Here is a 15,920-nt window from a genome sequence, read left to right on the forward strand (position 1 = left end):
GAAGGAAGGAAGGAAGGAAGGAAGGAAGGAAGGAAGGAAGGAAGGAAAGAAGGAAGGAAGGAAGGAAGGAAGGAGGGAAGGAAGGAAGGGGAAATAGACTTGCATTGTTACAAAGCTAGCAGCAATGTCCACAATAGCCAAACTATGGAAAGAACCCAGGTGTCCACTGACAGATGAATGGATAAAAAAGATGTGGCCTATATACACAATGGAATATTACTCAACCATCAAAAGAATGAAATCTTGCCATTTGCCATGGAACTAGAGGGTATGATGCTAAGCAAAAGAAGCCAGTCAGAGAAAGACAATCATCATATGATTTCACTCATATACAGAATTTTTGAAACAAAACAGATGAGCATAGGGGAAGGGAAGGAAAAATAAAATAAGATGAAAATTGAGAGGGAGATAAACCATAAGAGACTTTTAACTCTAAAGGAAACAAACTGAGGGTTGCTGGAGGGTAGGTGGGTAGGTGAGGGGATGGGGTAACTGGGTGATGGGCATTCAGGAGGGCACATGATATAATGAGCACTGGGTGTTATATGCAACTGATGAATCATTGACCTCTGGAACAAATAAATTAGTTACTTAAAAACTGCTTTAGAATAGACATAAACACACTTCTCCCATGAAATCAAACCCATCTCTACCTTGGGAGTTCCAGTTTCTAGTTTTCCTGAGCCCCACATGTTCAACCTGCATGAACATGGAACTAAACCTGAAGTGTACCTTCACTCCTGGAGGGGAATCTCACTTTTGTCATCCAAGCATGTCTCCATCCTCTCTCTGAATTTTGCCCATTGACTTCAGAAACAGTGTCTGCGTTTTCTGCCTTCCGCCCGTTCACTTGGTCATAGTCAGGCCAGACTGGAGACAGAAGCTAAGACGGGCAAGCCCGAGCCACCTCACGGCACATGGGTAGAGGCCCTTCTGGGGTCGTGGAGACATCGAGACTCCAGTCAGTGAGATGGTCTCACACACAAGAAGTTGGACCCTAAATCCTCAGAGCCACCATTTTGGAAAATCAGCAAATAAAAGATGCTCTTGACAGCCTCCTTTACTCTGGGGATAACTCAAGTTCACCCACAATGGCCAGAGAGCATCCAGGGGCCATGGGTGGCACTTCAGATGTCTTAGAATAAGCTTGATCACCCACAGGGTGAAGTCTGGAACTTCCGGGGACCCCATGAGCCTACTGGCTTCCTGGAGACCGTCTTTCACCATTGCCAATATCCCCTGGGGCTCACCAACCATCCCATGAGAATCCACCAGAGCTTACATCTGTAATCCATCAATAGATCTTTAGAATTTTGAGAGGGATACATCAATCCAACCATCATATTGATCGAATCCACTATGCACTATATAACGATGGCTATCATCTGCTCTCTTATTTCCCATTCCTGATAATGTCTACCAACATCTCATTAAGCAGATTGTCCTGTTTCCATTGGGTGGGGGAGAGGCTGGGGCTCTTGAGGAAGTCAATCATTTTCTGCTCAGTCCCAGTAAGAGACACAGAGAGGCAGGACTCAAAGCTAAACTCATTCAATTGCTCCTCAAGCACTTACTGAGAACCTGCTACCGTTTTGAATGTAGGTTTATTTCATTATCTCAAAACATTTCTACTCATACTCTCTTCTTTGAAAGATGAGAAAATTGAAGTCCACAAAGTAACGTCCCCAATCAACTGAGCTAGTTACTATCAGAGACAAGAATAGGATACAGGTAACAAATTCCAGTTTACTTACCACTGTTTTCTTAGTGAGCCCATCTGTATTTCTTGTTTGTTTTATACATAGATATATAGTGAAAAAATTAGATATCATACTCATGAGTTGTTTTCAGACAACCTTAACAAATTCCTTCTGTCTTAATAAAGAATCCAAGAACACTTCCAAATACTCTTAACAAATAAATAGCTGGATGAGTTCACCAACACAGAATATTAACATTAGCATTCTGGTTATCAGAGTGAGTAAAACTGGGGATACTGTCCCATTTACAGAGTTCTGTCTTCATAAAGTTTGTTTATGTTCATAGTAATATATATCACACCAGCCATATGGGGGGATAATATCACTGCATGAATAATTTCTGCCCTCAGGGGGCTTGGCTGAGTTGGGAAGAATGATACCACGTGGAAATGGACATACATGAAATGCCTTGAAACTGATTTTCAAGTAGACTCTTATTTCTCCAGACATCCTTGAATGAAAAGGGAAGGTCCTGGATATTCAAGCACTTGAGTCGTTAGATGAAGAGCTATTTATTCATTCTACATTTTAGAAAGCTGTGTGAAATTTTTGTGAACTCCTATTTTCATGGATAACCTTTTAAGTGCCAAATACAGAAATCGAGTCCCATACCAGCAAGAAGACAGATGATAAAACTCAGGCCATCCTGGGGCAGGACTAATCTCAGAAGGCTCCCTGCCGGAGTGGAGGGGTGTCCCCAGCTCTGCCTTCAATGCCATCTCTGAACTGGCAACCTCCCAAAACAAACACGAAAGCTCTATGTTAACCATCAAGGTCCAGAAAAAGGAAGGGCACCTTTCTGATTTTAGGACAAGGAAATGACGGGCATTCCTGGTTTCCAACAACCCAGGAACAGAGCAGAAGGCAAATGGCTTTACTGATTCTCTACTCTGAGAAGCTCAGAAGCCAGACATGTTTGCCCTTGGCGCTGTGAATGACCTTGACCCACACCTGTCGAGGTTCCTACCTTCTAGCTCCTGATGTCGGGTCGCCTCTGCCCCTGAACCAGCCAGACTCTGCTGTCAAGATGGTGGAGCTACGCCACCTCCTTGTTCCCTCCCGTTTCTTGTTTGCTGCATCAGTTATGAGAAACGTGTACTGTATCTGCCACATCGCCAAACACGGACAGTCGGCACTCTGTTACAGGGCTCTGTGTTTTTCTGGGGGCTCTGGCAAGCAATAGCTCACTTATTCTTATATTCCTAATCACTGGTAAATTACAGAAGTTATAAATTCATTCACTTTTTTAAAAAAAGAGAATACTGCTGGGCGCCTGGGTGGCTCAGTCGTTAAGCGTCTGCCTTCGGCTCAGGTCATGATCCCAGGGTCCTGGGATCGAGTTCCGCATCGGGCTCTCTGCTCGGCAGGAAGCCTGCTTCTCCCTCTCCCACTCCCCCTGCTTGTGTTCCTGCTCTCGCTATCTCTCTGTTAAATAAATAAATAAAATCTTTAAAAAAAAAAATAGAATACTGCTGATGAAGTTCCTTTGGCTGCTCTCCTTTCTCCGGTTCCCCAAAGGTAACCCTCTAGCTATCCTTAGGTGTTTTTGTATTTCTACACACATTTTGATGTGTCCTGTTATATTACGTGTGTGTGTACATGGGTGCATTATCACAGTACAAATGTAATTTTGCAACATGATTTTTTTTTTACTTTGTTACTTTTTTAAGTGAGTGAACTTTATTTTTAGGTTCATAGCAAAATTGAATATAAGGTACAGAGATTTCCTATAGACCCCCTCCCCTGACATGTGCATGGCCTCCCCATTACCAGCATCCCCCCCAGAGCCCTGCATTTGTTACAGTTGGTGAACCTACACTGACACATCATAGTGACCCGGAGTTTACATGAGGGTCCCTCTTGGCGGTGTGCATTCGATTAGTTGCACAAATGTATGATGTCGTGTGTCCACCATGATGACATCACACAGAGTAGTTTCATTGCCCTAAAAATCCCCTGTGCTCTGCCTATTCATCCCTCCCCCTAACCCAATCCCTGGTAACAACTCATCTTTTTACTCTTTCCATAGTTTTGCCTTTTCCACAATGTCCTGCAGTTGGAATCATACAGTAGGTGACTTTTTCAGGTTGGCTTCTTTCACTTACTGACATGCATTTAAGGTCCCTCCATGTCTTTTTACAGCCTGATTGCTCATTTCTTTTTAGCTCTGGATAACAATCCATTGTCTGGATGGACCACAGTTTATTTATCCATTCACCTACTAAAGGACATCTTGGTTGCTTCCAAGTTTGGGCAGTTATGAATAAAGTTGCTATAAATACCTATGTGAAGGTTTTTGTGTGGACATGAATTTTCAAATCCTTTGGGTAAATACCAAGGATCATGAATGCTGGATCTCATGGTAAGAGTATGTTTGTGTTTTGTAAGAAACCACCAAAAGTCTTCCAAAATGGCTGCACCATTTTGCATTCCCACCAGCAAAGAATGAGAGTTTCTGTTGCTTCACATCCTCACCAGCATTGTCAGTGTTCTGGATTTCGGCCATTCTGATAGGTGTGTGGTGGTATCTCATTGTGCCTTTAATTTGCATTTCCCTGAGGACATGTGACGTTGAACATTTTTCCTATGCTTACTTGCCAACTGTATATCTTCTTTGTGAGATGTCTGTTCAAATCTTTTGCTTATATTTCAATTGGGTTGTTCATTTTATTATTGGTGAGTTTTAAAGTTCTGTATACTTTTGGATAACAGTCTTTTAACAGATGTGACTTTTGAAAATATTTTCTCCCAGGCTTACCTTCTAATTCTCCTGACATTGCCTTTCACAGAACAGAAGTTTTTCATCTTAACGAGCTACAGCTTATCAATTTTTTTTATGGATTGTGTCTTTGGTGTTGAATCTAAAAATTCATCTCCAAACCCAAGGTCATCTAGATATTCTCCTCTTATCTTCTAGGAGTTTTATGCATTTTACAGTTAGATTATAGTCCATTTTGAGTTAATTTTTGTAAGAAGTGTAGGGTCTGTGTCTAGATTAATTTTTTGCATGTGGATATCTTGCCTCCTGTGTTGAAAAGATTGTCTTTGCTCCATTGTATTGCATTTGCTCTTTTCTCAAAGAACAGATGATTATATTTATGAAGGTCTATTTCTGGACTCTCTATTCTACCATTGATCTATTTATCTATTTATCTATTGCCAACACCACACTGTCTTGATTATAGTAGCTTTATAGTAATTACTTGAAGTTGGGTATTGTCAGTTCTCTGATTTGGTTCTTCTCTTTCAATGTTGTGTTGGCTATTCTGGGTTTTTTGCCTCTACATATGGACTTTAGAATCAGTTTGTCAATATCCACAAAAAACCTGCTGGGATTTTAACTGAGATCATATTGAATCTATAGATCAAATTGGGAAGAAACAACATTGACAATATTGAGTCTCCCTATCCATGAACATGGGATATCTCTCCATCTATTTAATTCTTCTTTGCTATCTTCCATCAGTGTTTTGTAGTTTTCCTCATATAGATCTTGTACATATTTTGTTAGATTTATACCTAAATATTTCATTTTGGAGGGATGCTAATGTAAATGGGAATATGTTTTTAATTTCAAATTCAATTTGTTTTCAATATTTTCCTTGACCTTAGCAGGAAAGATTTGAGTTTCTCACAATTAAGTGACATTAGCTCTAAGCATTTTTGTAGATTTCCCTTTTTTTTGGTAGATTTCCTTGATCAATTTGAGGAAATGCCCCTATATTCTTGGTTTGCTGAGAATTTTAATCATGAATTTTAGATTCTGTCAGATGCTTTTTCTGCATCTATTGATATGATCAAGTGATTTTTCTTCTTTAACCTATTGATATGATGGATTGCATTAACTGATTTTCAAATGTTGAGACTTCATACCTGGGATAAATCCCACTTGGTTGTGGTGTATAATTGTATGCATTGTTGGATTTAATTTACTAATATTCTTTTGAGGATTTTTGCATCTATTTTTATGAAAAATATTGGTCTGTGGGGTTTTTTTTCTTGCAATGTCTTTGCCTGATTTTGATGTTCATCTCTTCATTTTTAAATGACATAACTGCCTCCTAAAAAACAGTCCAGATAAAAATGTGTATCATTTCTATTTTTAATTTTTTTAAAAAAAGCCCTCAAAATATGCACTCTATTTTAAACAACAAACGGACCTTTAAAAATCCCTTTTAGCTTATCATCCAGTACTAGTTGCTTAAAATACTTATTCACATTCACAGTAAAACCAGTTGAAGCCAAGTGTGAATGATAATGCCTTATCAACAGCAATGTCTTCCATCCGAAAAGTATTCCATAGTTTTGCACATCTATTGCCTTATTTTATTTTCACAAGTGGGCTGGTATTGCTATAATTTCCCTTTGCAGATCAGGAAACAGGGGTGAATGTCTTCCTTGTGGTGAAATGAAGTAGCGTGTTCTAGCTCCTAATCCTGGTCTTTCCACCAGAAATACAAACTTTCCTCCATGGGCCTTTTTCTTGCCTCCCTCAACCCTAGTTTTTCCCACCGTACTCACTGAAGGTCTCTAACTAGAAGCTCAGGCCTAATCCAACCAACAAAGCAAGAGGTATAGCTTTAACTTCCTTCTGCTCAGCCCCTCCCACCTTCCTAGCTGACCCCCATCCACTAGTTATAGAAGTATCCCCAGACACTAGCTGGGGTGGGCTGCCCAGGAGTACTACATATGCATGATGCTCCCCCTATTCCTTCCATGTCATTCAGCATGCTGGCCTCAGGCTTCTGCATGGCCAGAAATGACATGCTCCCTGTTCTTAACCATGACATAAGGCCTAAAATTACAGCCCAAGAGTCTGTGTGCCTTGACATCTGGCAATAGTCGGAGGACCTCAAATGGCCTAAGAGCATGCTCCCCTCCCCACTCGGCTCCAGTGGCCATAGTCTCCTCCCAAACAACTCTCCTCATCACGGGCACCAAACACAGTGCCTGTTCATTTCCCAGTAGCGGGATTCACTTCCCAGAAAGCTCACAGAATGATTCAAAGAAGCTAATCATATCTCCCCGAGAATCACCCTCCTAACACTACAGAGCCTCCTCCCACAGCCCCTGCTGGCTCACTCTGTTCCTGCGCACAATCACGGCTCCTTTCCCTCCTTACACTTTCCATCTCACTCTGCCCCACTGCTTACAAGCGCACAAGCTGTAATCTAGAGAGACCTGGGCACCAAACATTAACTACCCAGGTGAATGTAGGATGTTTCTCATCCAAACGCCATCTGATCACTAGGATGTCCCCCACTTTGGGGCATTACCTCTCACAAACTAGCTCCATGCCTTCACTTTTTATTTTAGAATCTTAGCTTTTCCAGAAACTACTTCGCAGTTATTTTAAATGTATGCATTATTTGTAACAAGAGACAGGTTTATATTGGTTGGTTCAGAGAGTGGAGAGAGATGAGCCCATGGCCAACCAGAAAGCCAGAGAGGGGCAGAGAAGACTCCTAAGTGGGACTCCCCAGGGGCACCAGGAAAAGGACACAAGTCCTTCTAGACCGAGAGACATCTCTCATTAGAGCCACGCACCGGTCTGCAGACACCACGTCAGCCTGCTGCGAATTTGCCTTTGTTCAGGTTCTCCCTCGTAGCCCGGGCAGAGGTGGGCTTCTGTGTGCCTGCAGTTGGCGCCTCGGTGACTAATTATAGGCCGGCCTACACTTAAACATCCTCAGGCCAGTGGCCCTTTCAGGGACTCCTACAGCCCCCCAAGGAGAACATTCTCCTGCCTTCTTTGCTGGTATTTGGAAACCCCTGATGTCACAAACCACCCTCCCTGTCCTCCCCGACAGGCAGGGAGCCAAGGAAGGCGAGGGCACACAGGCATGGCTCTTGCTCAGAAATCCGTTCGCACCTGGAGGGGAACAACAGATTTTTATTCCTGGCGTGTTCTCATACACGTACATTCTTGAAGGCACTCAGAGCAACGAGCCTAGCCAGTCCTTCTGGACTCTTCCACCTGCCTGCCTAGGTGGGTCTGGCACAAAGTAGAATTCCATTTGAGTGTTTTCTTGTAGTTTCTTTACCCCCAAAAGCTTCATTTATACAAATATCAACATGACATTTAAAAAGTCTATGTCTCGCTATTATTCCCAGTTAGAATCTGTGAGTTATTCCCTGTGAATTCTGCAGTGTTCAAATCGGGTGCATGTTTGTATAGTGTTCCTGTGGCAATTTACAAGGCCCTCGCTGGGCCTGAGCATTTTTTCCAAGCTTCGGAATGAATCCTTATATAGGATCCATTTTAAACCATAAGCCTGGTTGCACTGCGCGAGCCAACATCTGGAACAGCGGAAGACGATCGGATAACATTGCGAAATATAAAACATGAAACTTATTAACTTTTTCCTGTGTTAAAAATATTTTTAAATAATGGAAGCAATCTGATAGCACATTTGAAAAAACTTTACTATTCAGAAAATCTAGAAAGAAAAAGAATTCAGTCCTTTTAGGGTTTATTTCATTTCTTTTTGCTTGAGTTGCACTTTTTCCAATTTTAGAACATCATTACCTTTGCAAAAATGGATTTTGCTCCAAAAGCATTCTCACACATTTGCCTTTTTGTAGGTACGAATGTCACATTGAGCCACAGAAAAACAAGCCACACATCAATGTATTAATGAGCAAAGTAAGTCAGCCGTGAGAGGGTTCATTGTCATCCTGGTCCTCCTCAGATGCAACTTCATGCAGGGCAGGGTTTTGTAGTCTTCTGACAGCCTATGCTGTCATGTGAGTGCTGCAGGCATGTGCAAGGTAGCTATCCTCAAAATTGCTCTAGCAGCTAAAGGGCACAAGGAAATCTTAACCAGAGCCCTGACATCCCCCCAAAGGCTGTCTTTGACCATCCTTGGCAGGGCTAAAAAGTGGGCGGTGAGATGCAAATGACCTGAGCAGATCCGCCTTGGGACTGGCCGCCCGCCTCTCCTCCCACTATCAGAAACCTGAGTCCCAGCCATAAATATCCCCAAGCCAAACTCAAAGTATAAAACATCTCAGAAATGTTGCCTGCACACAGTTTCTCCCCAAGAAAGGGACTCTCCTAGGAAGTATGGAAAGACAAAGGGACAATGTAGAACAGACACAAACTGACTGCAAACATGCTTTCTTTAATTACATGATAAGAGATTAAATAAATCTTTAACACAAACACACTGAAAGTCTGTCTATTCAGCGAACACAGTGAATCAGCAAATTGTTTTTTGTAGCCTTCAAGTTCAGTGAAATTGACCTACCGTTCTAGCCGACGTATCGCTGACTTCCTAATGTTGCAAAAGATTTGGAAAATTTAGAAGGCAATATTCCAGCCCTTGGAAGGCCAACGCCTCCCTGATGGCTAACATCTAGAAGGGCAAGATGAGAAGCCCATGCAAACACGTCGCTCTAAGTAGCAGAAAATACCAAGATCACAAACCCAGCCCTGGCTGGGCGCCAGACGCCCTACAGATCCTGTTAGGAGGCTGCCCATAAATAATCTCATCCACTCTCCACAGGAACCTTGCCAAATAGGTATGATGGTGTCGGTTTCATGGATGCAGAAATGGAGGCTCACAGAAGCTAAGTAATTTTCCCAAAATAACAGAGAAAGGAAGAGGCACAGATAAAATGCTAACCCAAGTCTCTTTAAATTCAGCTACTCCCATAACAGTCTTCTCTAAAATGTTAGGTAACTACGTATTCATGACAAATTGCTTTTTCATTATTCAAGAAATAAACTGCCATGTTTATTTCCACCTTTCAGAAAGAATTAAAAACAATAGACACCGATGCCTGCTCATTCGACCCTCCCTTGTACAGAATGGCGCCCAGGGGTGGGTCATGGCGGGTGTGGTAGTGTGTTTACCCAACGGTGCCCTTCGCAGAGCACGGTGCCTACATCTTAGCACTGGCTGTTGTAAGAGTCCTTTCACGTTTCAGACAGCGGGTGTGAGTCATTTTCTCATTTTGCAAAGGAGGAAACTAAGGTTCAGACAAGTTAAATGATTCACCTGCGATCAGGCGGTAGGGATCTGAACCTGGATCACCAGATGCAAAATTCCACAATCGGGAAAGAAAATTAAGCTCCAGGAAGCATCTCCTCAGTGATGTGCATTCTAAAAGGTTACTCGTAGATTCTGAAGATTTTTGGGAAATATTCTGGGGAAAATACTCATGTGGCGCTTCCGCCCCATAAAGTACTTTTACATAGTTATTTGTCATTTACAAGGGCAGCATTCATATTAGCGATGTGCTGAGCTGTGAACAGCTGACCATGAAGCCTCCTTAAAGCAGGTGGCCCCGTCTGCGGACGCGGTGACACTGTCACCCCTGAGTGGGCTTCTCACTCACACACGAGGAGAGCTAACCTTTTCCTGCAGGATAAAGTGTGTTCAGGTATGACTATTCAGCGGCCTTACCTGCGCCAGCGGACTCCGTCTCAGAGCCGTGTCTGGCCGGCACTGGGCAGAGCGAGGCATCCCTGCTTCTCGAGGCACCTACCCGGCCCAGGTGCCTTGCTGACTCCAGAGCACACCTACCCTGTTTCAGGCTGGCACTGCCCACCTCTCCCCGTGGGACAGGATCTGAACCAGATGCTTCACAGAGCTTGGCTCAGCAGAGCGTGGGGGTCTGCTTTTCCAGGGGGCAGGTGGGAGCTGGTGTCCAGTGGGAGAATGACCAGCACACAGCGGGCTCTGATGGCCGTAACCGATGCCGTGGAATGGGTAACCTGAGAAACAGCCTGGACGTCTCTCATTCCGGAGCCCGGAAATCCAAGATCAAGGTGCTGACCGATTGCGTTTCTGGTGAAGCAAGTCCCAACAGATGCAGTACTGTGATGTCAGAAAACTTTCCCCAAAGCCCATATAGCACAGATTTCGTGGCTTCTCGTTTATCTTAATTTCTGACTTCAAAACGTTTAAAGTACCAAGTTTCCATTTAACTGGGAACCTACCTTCAGAGTTTATTATTTTCATGCATTTTATACTACTATTGTAATTGAGAGCTGTAGTGGAGAATCTGAAAAACCACAAACAATAAAAGCAGGAGGGCATAATAAAGAGGATAAATAACAAGACAGAAAGAGCTGGGGAATGAATTAATGAGCGAAAATACAAGATTAAGGCATTTTCCCAGAAGGCTATAGGAGAGGCTGGAGAGATGGGAAATATCAAAGAAAAGTGTAGGGGAATGACAAAAAAACACCACTATCTGGGGAATAGAAATCCCAGGAGGAGGGATCAATAAAACCAGAGCGGAAAACATATTTGGAAAAACAATGCAGGTGTATTTCCCAGAAAGAAAGAAAGAAAAAGACTCATAGAAGATTTTAAAAAGAGGGGGAGAATAAGGAAAACCCCACATGTAGACACATTGTAGTGAAATTTAAGACCACCAAACACAAGAGATTATTCCGAAAGCATCCATAAGTAATGAGCAGTTCACCTACAAAGAACAGGACCCAGATTGTCATTAACCTTCTCAACACCAACACCGACGGCAAGAGAACAATGGAGCAATATTTTTAAATAATTAAAGGAAAACAGATTTGAACCTAGAATATTATTTCTAGAAAAGCTGTCATTCAAATGTGAGGGTATAATAGAGCAATCCCCAAATAGGATCAGAGGGTTTGCCAGACAAAGACCCACTTTTGGTGAGAAAACACTTGGGGGAAAGTACTAAACATAAGAGAACTAGACCCCTAGAGATCGCTATAAAAGACAGGGAGCTCTAAAGAGCCAAGTATTTTGGTGACATTTATTCCTTGAGAGAACCCAGAATCTAACCTGTGGGCAGTATCGACATCAAAGGTTTGGGAGAAGAACACCAAGGGATATGCAAGTGTGGTAATTACTTCCTTTTGAGGAGAAAAACACAGATTCTGATAAGCTTAAGAAGTCAGTAAGGATCAATGGGGCGCCTGGGTGGCTCAGTCTGCCTGTGGCTCAGATCATGATCCCAGGGTCCTGGGATTGAGTCCCAGGTCAGACTCCCTGCCTAGTGGGGAGTCTGCTGCTCTCTCTCTTTCTTTCTCTCTCTCCCTTTGCCCCTCCCCACTGATTGTTCTCCTCTCAAATAAATGAATACAATCTGAAAAAAAAAGAAGTCAGGAAGGATCAATATATATGAGAACTTGCCTTGAGGTAAAGACAACTGTCAAAGCAAAAATGCCCAGGGCTCAAGCCAGCAGAAGAAAATTGGGCCCATACAAGGGAAAGCAGAAACAAAAACTAAAATGAGGAAATAAGAGGTTCGGCAAATTAAAAATACAAGATATGAGAAGTGAGCTTTTCCCTATGAGTAATTATGATAAACGCAAATAGGTTAAATCCACCAATTAAAAGACAGATCTGGGGTTAAAAAGAAGAATATAAAAGAAAAACACTGAGAATAAAAAAAAAAGAAAAGAAAATAGAAGGGTTAAAACCTTATATTAAGCAAATATGAACCAAAAGGAACTTGTGTAGTAATCTGAATTTTCTGACAAAATAGAATAAGGCCAAAAATACCGTAAGAGCCAAAGGGTGACATTACCGGCTGGTAAAAGACCAGAGAGAACCAGAAGCTAAATCCATAGTAAATGTAAATGTGGCCTCAGCACAAGCAAGCAGCAAGTGACTGGAACTCAGGGAGCAGTGGCTAAGTCAACAATCCTCGATGAGACTTTAGCACATCTTTTCCCAAAAGGGACGGAGCAAAAAGATAAAATCTAAGCATAGCTGTCCAAGACCCAAACAATGTCCTCAATCAGCTTGAGTCATTACATAAAAAAGGAACCTGATTCCAAAGGAGATACACAGTGCAGTGAAACAGTTACAAAAATAGGCCAAACATGGATCGATGATATTCAGATTTTGTTCCACAACAATATTGGGAATAAAAATAGAAATTGCCAGAGTGCCTGGGTGGCTCAGTCGGTTAAGCGTCTGACTCTGGGTTTCAGCTCAGGTCATGATCTTAGGGTCACGAGATTGAGCCCTATGTTCGGCTCCTTGCCGGGTATGAAGTCTGCTTAAGATTCTCTCTCTTGGGGCGCCTGGGTGGCTCAGTCCTTAAGCGTCTGCCTTCGGCTCAGGTCATGATCCCAGGGTCCTGGGATCGAGGCCCACAATGGGCTCCCTGCTCCTCCCCTCCTTCTCCCCCTGCTTGTGTTCCCTCTCTGGCTATGTCTCTCTCTGTCAAATAAATAAATAAAATCTTTAAAAAAAAAAAAAAAAAGATTCTCTCTCTCCCTCTCCCCCTGCCCCTCCCCTGCTCTCTCTCTGTCTCTCTAAAAAAAATAAAGTGTACCATTCAATTGCTTTAGTATATTTACAGTTATGCAAGTTACCATAATCTAATTGGAGAACATTTTTAGCTCCTCAGAAGAAGCCATCAGCAGTCACTTCTCATTTCCCTCTCCAACCTCACCTCCCCACCCAAGCCCTAACCAAACAATAATCTACTTTTTCGGGCGCCTGGGTGGCTCAGATGGTTAAGCGTCTGCCTTCGGCTCAGGTCATGATCCCAGGGTGCTGGGATCGAGTCCCACATTGGGCTCCCGGCTCAGCAGGGAGCCTGCTTCTCCCTCTGACCCTCTCCCCTCTCATGCTGTTTCTCTCTCACTTGCTCTCTAAAAAATAAATAAAATCTTTAAAAAAAAATAATCTACTTTTTCTCTCTATTGATTTGCCTTTTCTGGACATTTCATGTAAATGGTATTACACAATATGTGGTCATTTGTGACTGGCTTCTTTCGCTTTGCATGTGTTCAAGATTTGTCTACATTGTAGCATATATCAGCAATTCATCTTTTTATTGCTGCCAAATAATATTCCATCCTATGGATATACTACATTTTGTTTATCCACTCATTAGTTGATGGAAATTGGGTTGTTTTCACTTTGGGGCTATTATGAATAATGCTGCTATGAATATATGTGTACAAGTTTTTGTGTGGACATATGTTTCATTTCTCTTGGGTATATACTCAGGAGTAAAACTGCTGGGCCATATGAAAACCCTATATTTAACATTATTAGAAACTAACAAACTGTTTTTCAAAGTGGTTACATCATTTTATATTCCCTCCAGCAATGTATGTATGTTCCAGTTTCTCCACATCCTCAACACCTGCTATTGCCTGTCTTTTTGATCATAGCCATTTTGGTGGATGTCAAGTGCTACTTCATTACAGTTTTTATTTGCATTTCTCTGGTGACTAATAATGTTCAGCTTCTTTTCATGCGTGTATTGGTCATTTATATATCTTTTTTCGGAAATGACTATTCAAGTCTTTTGCTCATTTTTAAATTGGGTTATTTGTTTTTTTATTTTTGAGTTGTAAGTGTTATTATGTATTTTGGACATAATCCTCTTATCAGTTATATAATTTGCCAATATTTCCTCCCAGCCTGTGTGTTGTCTTTCATTTTCTTGACAATGTCCTTTGAAGCACCAAAGCTTATAATATTGATGACATCCAATTTATCCGTCTCTCTTTGATCACTATGATTTTGATGTTATAGCTAAGAAATCACTGCTTAACTCAACACCACACAGATTTATTGCTATATTTTTTTTGAAGTGTTTTATAGTTTTAGCACTTATGTTTAGGTCAATGGTCCACTTTGCTGTTGTTGTTTTTTTTTTAAGATTTTATTTATTTATTTATTTGACAGAGACAGCGATAGAGGGAACACAAGCAGGGGGAGTGGGAGAGGGAGAAGCAGGCTTCCTGCGGAACAGGGAGCCCGATGCAGGGCTCAATCCCAGGACCCTGGGATCATGACCTGAGCCGAAGGCGGATGCTTAATGACTGAGCCACCCAGTTGCCCCTCAATGATCCACTTTGAATTGATTTTTCTGTATGGTGTGAGATAGGGGTCTAATTTTATTTTATTTTTTTGCATGTGGATATCCAAATGGGCCAGCACCATTTGTTGCAAAGATGATTCTTTCCCGCATTGAATTGCCTTAACACTTCATCAAAAATCAATAGACTATAAATAATGGATTTTATTTTCTAAATTCAGTTCTGTTCCACTGACTTAGGTGTCTATCCACATAGCAGTACCACACTGTTTTGATTACTGTAGGTTTGTAATAAGTTTTAAAACCAGGGAACTTGAATCCTCTGACTTTGTTCTTTACCAAGATTGTTTCTGTGATTCTGAGTGCCTTCCATTTCCATTTGAATTTTAAGTTCAGCTTATCAATTTCTGCAAAAAGTCAAGTAGAATTTTATAGTGATTGCATTGAACTGTACATAAATGTAGGCAATATTTTCATTTTAACATCAAATCTCCCTACCCATGGACACAGAATGTCCTTCCATTTATTTTGGTCTTCTTTGAGTTTTTTCCAACAATGTTTTGTAGTTTTCAGTGTACATGTCTTAAACTTCCACTTTTAAACTTATTCTTAAGTATTTCATCCTTGTTGATGCTATTGTAAGTGGGATTTTTAATTTCACTTTCAGATTGCTTATCCCCTGTTATATAGAAATACAATTGATATTTTTATATTGATCTTGTATCCTATAACCTTGCTGAATTTGTTTATTAATTCTAATACATTTTTAGTTGTATGGTAAACTTTTAAGAAATAGTTAAGTCTTCCTATACAATTCTTTAAAATAGAAGACTAGAATGAATAAAAAGTTGTCCAGCTCATTTTTATGAAGCTTGTATCATCTTGATTCCAAAATCAAATAAAGGTAATATAAGAAAAGAAAATAGAGTTTCAGAAATCCTAAATAAAATATTAGTCAAGGGACGCCTGGGTGGCTCAGTCGTTAGGTTTCTGCCTTCAGCTCAGGTCATGATCCCAGCATCCTGGGATCGAGCCCCACATTGGGCTTCCTGCTCCACGGGAAGCCTGCTTCTCCCTCTCCCACTCCCCCTGCTTGTGTTCCCTCTATCGCTGTCTCTCTCTGTCAAATAGATAAATAAAATATTGAATAAATAAATAAATAAAATAAAACATTAGTCAAAAGATTCCAACATTATATTTAAACAATCATAAATTGTGACCAAGAAAGGTTCATTTCAGGAGTTCAAAGATAGTTGGATACCAGAAATTAATGCCTCTCTTCCACTTTGTTTAAAAGGGAAAAGTTATATGATTATTTCACCAAATCAATGATGTATTTGATGACAATACAAAATCTCTCAGCATACTAGA

The sequence above is a fragment of the Mirounga leonina genome, unplaced genomic scaffold, assembly GCF_011800145.1.
Source record: "Mirounga leonina isolate KUSES-001 unplaced genomic scaffold, KU_Mleo_1.0 Mir_93, whole genome shotgun sequence".
Lineage (NCBI taxonomy): Eukaryota > Metazoa > Chordata > Mammalia > Carnivora > Phocidae > Mirounga > Mirounga leonina.